Source organism: Mus caroli, chromosome 1 (assembly GCF_900094665.2).
Source record: "Mus caroli chromosome 1, CAROLI_EIJ_v1.1, whole genome shotgun sequence".
Taxonomy (NCBI): Eukaryota; Metazoa; Chordata; class Mammalia; order Rodentia; family Muridae; genus Mus; species Mus caroli.
Genome location: NC_034570.1, coordinates 109,485,797 through 109,492,027, shown reverse-complemented (window position 1 = coordinate 109,492,027; position 6,231 = coordinate 109,485,797). Strand labels below are relative to the sequence as shown.

At 37.9% G+C, this 6,231-nt stretch overlaps 1 pseudogene; it reads left to right on the top strand.

Moving 5' to 3' along the window:
- Positions 1–383: 383 nt before the first annotated feature.
- Positions 384–6,231, top strand: part of LOC110295956 — a 34,381-nt pseudogene continuing 28,533 nt past the window's right edge.

Genomic DNA, 6,231 nt, shown 5'->3' with positions numbered 1-6,231 from the left:
TGACGACTTTCAGGTGAAATCTCATTAAGAGAAGTAGGATATTGGGTGTATATCTTTGAAAGATGTATTTTATCCACTGCCACCTTCTCTGTCATATTGATTCTTGGCCATCATCATAAGCTGAGTAGATGCCCAAGTCATAACTCCCTACTGTCATGATGTTATGGTTCATAAGCAAGGCATTGAATACTAGGGTTAGCAGCAAGTACAGACACTGCTAGTTGTTTTCCAATCTTGCATGCTAGAGGGAAGATCAAGGTTCATGTTCTCAGAAAGCAGGAGAAACATAATGCCTAGAAAGTAGAAGAAAACCACAGATACAGGAAGCTCCTGAAAGGTTAGATTTAAATCATCAGATCAGACAACCCTCAAGCTGTGCAGAAATGTCTAAGGATGCGATTGTCACAGCTGCTGTTCAGGCTGACGTGGAGTTTGCCAGAGAAGCAGCTGCCATTGTGTTATCCATGTTCCTGTATCTTTCCTATAGTCCTGTAAGGGACCCTAACAAGTATAGTGATTCAATAAACTAGACTTGGTGGAATTGTTTCTTTGGCTTGTCCTCAGTTACATTTGGTCTGACTAGATGTCTGTTGATATTTCCCCAGAAAAAGATACACAATAAGTCATTTTGAAATAGATTGCATTTCTGCTAGTGGTTAACTTTGACCCAGAAAGTTTTTAATAAATTAGCCATTTCAATCACTGTATTTCTAGCTCCATATTGTCTGTTATTTTTTTATATGTTCTAGGAATTTGAGGACTGAAAGACTGATGGTGTCCATTGATTCATATTGAAATACTATACTTCAGGCCCTGACCCTTATCATATCAAAATATCAGACTGTGAAAAGGTAGAGGCTCCTATACCAAGCAACCAGCCACAATGATACTTTGGCAAGTTGTCACTTATGTGATTGGATATAGGTATCTTGATTTTGACCCTTTTTTGCCAAAAGTAATGTGAGGCTGCTCTGACTATAAAGTTTCTAACTCCCAGGGGATTCTTTCATTTTTCCAATTGTCCCAGAATGTTCATTAATTTTGGTATAAGGTAAATGTCAACTTAAAACTAAAGGTGACTCAAATGCCACAGACACTTGAGAGTGTTAAAATAAAGAGTGCTCATGAATTAATGAGCTTAATGGACATTCATTATGCATTCAGACAAGAGGCAGGAGGCCATGTTTCCTCATTCACAGTCTGGGACACCAGACCTTCCTCAGGCCAGCAGGTCACAGCACATAAAGAAAAGACATTGGTTTATGAATTACAAAATGTGTTGGCATTATTATTTTAAATGGTAATCTCATATCAAAAGCACTCGGGCCACTTTCTCAAATAATACAATTCTAGCACAGTGTGGATGTCACAGAGCATAGAAATAGGACTAAGAATTTTGAAACTTCTCTGCTTTTTTTTCCTCCTAAATCTGGTCTGCTAAGAAAATGTAATTTAAATCCTTAAGCAGCTTCTTGACTTTGTTCCTTCTGTGAGGGGAAAAAAAAGCACAGCAACAAAAACAAAGCAAAGAAAATTTAATAGTCAAACAAAATGGAGTTAAATATTTAAGAGGAAAGTTAAATCCAGTCTCAAAATTTTATCTATCTTTTGTACTGAGATATTGGCAAAAGTGACACTCTACTCTAATAATAGGACCCAACTGGAGCTAACTGTGTTTGTATCAACATTGAATACACTTTTCTGTTTTTTTTTCTTCTTCTTTTAATTGTAGCTACTACAACTGGAGAGAGGGGTCAACCTCTGTGGTGGTTTGAATTAGAATGTCCCTTATAGTCTCATTCAACTATGAATGTCAATAAGAAGTGGATCCTTTTGATAGAATTAAATCGGTTGGAAGTATGCCACAGTGGTGGGCTTTGAAGTTTCAAGCACCCAAAGTCATACCCAGCCTCACTCTCTTTGCCTAAGAATTAGAATGCAGTGCTTAGCTATTGATACAACCCTATACTCCCTAGCATAATGATGATGGACTAAGCTTCTGAAACTGTAAGCAAGCCCCCAATTCCTAATTAAATGCTTTCTTTTATAAGAGTTGATTTGGTCATGGTGTCTTTTCACAACAATAGAAAAGTGACTAAGAAGTTCATACAGAGACTGGGGTATTGCTCTGTCAGGCCTGACCTTTTAGTTTCTTGGAGGAATATGGGAGATTTTGGAATCCTGGCTTAGAAAGGCTCTTGCACATTTTAGGTGAGACTATGTGAGCCAGTCTAGTAGCAGCATAGAAGACAGCACTGAGAACAATTTGAGCTGTGGATATCCAGCTTAAGAAACTTCAGAGGGGCAGAATATTAATAAGTAGCCTAGAACTCATTCCTGTGATATTTTGGCAAAGTGTGTAGCTACTTTCTGCCCTTGTCCTAAAAATCTGCCTGAGGCTAAATTGAAGAGTGTTGGACTAATGGTGCTGGTAGAGAATATAGCAAGACAGCCTGTATGGAGTATGTCAGATGGTTGTTACTGTTAATTTCTGCAGATTATAATAAAGAGAAGCAATACAAAATGTACAGTTTGAGGAGAAAAGGAGAACAAGGAAATGTAATAGAGCTAAATTTTGTGCTGAAACAGAAAAATAAATTAAAGAAAAACCTGTTGCAAGGAGGAATAAAGTGAGTAGTGACCTGAGGAAAAGACCCAGCTAAGATTCCAGTTTGTGAGAAGAAGTTAAAGCTTAGCTTAAGGAGTGGAGGAAACTATCATCAACAGAAAGCAGATGCAAATGTGCTTGAATGAGGGAGCCAAGTGTCAGGCCCATCAAACAGCAGAACTTAGAAACTATGTCCACATGCTTTTGGATTTATAGTCATACCTACAAGGGTCATGGAATTTTCCTTCTTGCCTAAGGAAAGCTTCTGAGGCCAGGAGAGTGTAAGAGGTGTCATTGCATGGAGGCCTACACCTACAAAGATCTTTAGAAGAAGCTGTGGATGTGAGGCCTGGATTATGCATGGGACCCCGAGAATCCACAATTATTGAATACCTACAGAGCACTGAATACCAAGTGTGGAATCAGCCCAAGAGAAAGAAAAATGTTACAGTCAACAAATCTGGAAGGAGTTGGGGTTCTGAAGAGCACTTTGATGTCAGACATGAAGTTGTGGATTTTGGAATTTTGTCTACTAGTTTTGTTGTACTTTTGCACCCAAATCTTCTTACTATGCTTCCTTTCCTCTATTTTGGAATGGTGATGTACATACTGTTCCATTGTATGTTGGAAGCATGTGATCTTCTTTTTTATTTTGTTTTTTGTTTTGTTTTTTTTTTTTTTTTTTTGGTTTTTTCGAGACAGGGTTTCTCTGTATAGCCCTGGCTGTCCTGGAACTCACTTTGTAGACCAGGCTGGCCTCGAACTCAGAAATCNACTCACTTTGTAGACCAGGCTGGCCTCGAACTCAGAAATCCGCCTGCCTCTGCCTCCCGAGTGCTGGGATTAAAGGCGTGCGCCACCACGCCCGGCTTTTATTTTGTTTTTATGGAGGGATTGTTGTTAAGAGATAGTCATGAATCTTTGAAGACAATTTGAAGGTTGGAGTTTTAAACAGCATTGAGATTGTGATAGACTCTGAAGACTTTTGAAATTAGACCGAATGCATTTCACATTATGATATGATGAAAAGCCTTTGAGAGCCAGGGAGTGGAATGTGGTTGTTTGAATGAGAATTGCTTCCATAGGTTCATATACGTGAATGTTTAACTACCAGGGAGAGAAACTTTTTTGATAAGATGAGAAGGATTAAGAAGTTTGGCCTTGTTGGAATAGGTATGACCTGTTGAATGAATTTGTATTCTTGTTTGGATGTTTCAACAGTCCATGACAGCCCCAACACCTCTCTTTCTGTTAGAAGATAGCTCTTGGCTACTGCTATGATGACAATGGACTAAGTCTCTGAAACTGCAAACAAGGCATCAATTAAATGGTTCCTTTTTTAAAGAGTTGCCTCATACCAATAGGACAATAATTAAGAAAATGTCTTACAGAAGGCCTAACCATGATTGGATTCCCAGCATCAACATCAGGCAGTACCAGGAGATTTCAAACCTGCTTCTTAATTCTGAATACATCTATATTCACACAAACACATACTTATACTCATATGAATGTTGCATATAGTTTTTATTGGTTTTTTTATTTAGATTTAAAATGTTGTCCCACTTCCCATATACATATAGTTTTTAATAATATTAAAAACTAAAATGCAGTCTGTAGTTCCTTACATGTATTTAGTAAGTGTGCCTGCACTTCTACTTTACAACTTTTAGATTTTGGAGAAATCAACCAAACATTAAAGAAAGACAACTCTTTCTCATTGGGGGAATGCCGCAGGTGTTTTCCTTTTCAATTACATTAGGGCAGTGAGGAGCCTGTGATGACAGGGAAAAGGGAGGCAGAGCTAAGAGTTACGGAGACAGGGAGCATCCCAAGGAAGCAGGGGTGAGGGTGGGGGGTGGGGGTGGAGGAGTAAGATGGCAGAAGATGTGAATCAGTGTGGCTATGACCAGCCACAGGTTGTTATGAGATCATAAAGGTTAGAATATTGGGATAATTTGTCTAATCTAGTTGGGCAGCTTTTATCATTATCAATTGGTTCTGAACCAACGCTTGGGAAAGGATCCACTAAAATTTAAGATTATTAGCCCGAGAGCTAGAGTTTTATTTCATTTTATTTTTTGTTAAGTGAGTAACTGGATAGTGCTAAAAATGAGTCATGGGACTCAAGTGGGAAGTTGAAACAAAGAGACTGCTAGCAATGCTGGTGTCCCCTGCTGTGGAAAATTACAGGTGGCTGTGAGTTAGGAGAAGAATGGAAGTTGCCTACCTCTTAGGGCAGAGGGATTAAACTGTGAATTTAAAATTAGGATTATTTGCTTTTAGGATAGATTTATATTCAGATTCTGTCCGAATCACAGGGGAAATTTTGCCTGTGGTTCGGAACTAGATAGGGAATATTAGTTACTGACTCCAGAGTAGAGTACAGTAATAATCATTGCCTGCTTTGAACAGGTATTAATTGTCAATGTCTGTGGCTCCAGGTAGAGAGATAAGCAGACAGATATTATACAGGTATTAATAAAATATGTTTGTGGCTCTGGGCAGAAAGCCAAACACAAACATGGTATAGATTGTTTAACCAACCACAGAATGCTCATATTCTGTCTAATGTGGACTCTGTGGGAATCTTGAGTGTTTTATCCTGCTTGGTAAAATAGGAAAGGTCTAAGTATAGGCACATACAGGATATTAGTTTACTTCATCTGTTTTAGATTGCTTTGATTTTCAAAATGGGAGTGATTTTGAGTTTTGTGGTTATATTATTTCTCTTGAAGAGAGGTCTAAATAAAGGGTTTTCTGATTCCTGGCTCAAGGATATGCTGATTTGGGAAAAAGGTTTTGTCTTTTTGTTTTTGGAAAAGATGATTAAGGTATTTACACCTTCCAGAGTTATATGGATCACATATGATGAAGGGAGACCTCCAGAGGACTAGATTCCAGAGAATCAAACAAAAAATATATCTTAATAATATTAAAATTTTTTTTGAGATTTATATATTATAGAATATACAGCCTTGGTGAATTTCCATGTCAGACATGCTGTACTAACCTGCTTGAACTCCTGATGTCCTGGACTTACAGCTGGATCCAGTCAAGACACAGACATCAGAGACTAATCAATCCTATTTTTCCCTACACTCCCCCAATTCATACTATCTCAATACCCATATTCAGCTTGAGGGAGTTATGAAGAGTCATTGACCCAGTTCCCTGCACTTTGGGGCTGGAGAGGGTTATTAATAGGTTGTCTTTCTAGGGAATGTAGAAATTGTAATATTGGAACAGGGAGGAACAGCTAGAATTGAATGCAGAGTCACAATCTCATTTGGTAGAAATCTCTTTAATTGTTACTAAGTTGAAGTCATAATTTCTAAAATGGTATATAATTTATTTTGATGCAAAATCAAGGGTTTCGTTGGTATACATTTCTTCTATTGATACAAAATTTTGTAAGTACAAGGATTAGACCCAGTCCTTCTATAACTATTATTTTAATCTGATCTGAGATGTCCAAGCCTATGAGTTTAGGGCCAATAACAAATTCATGGCTCTGAGTTTATTGTTAGGGTTTTTTTTTTTGATTTTTAATATTTTTATTACATATTTTCCTCAATTACATTTCCAATGCTATCCCAAAAGTCCCCCATAGCGCCCCCCAC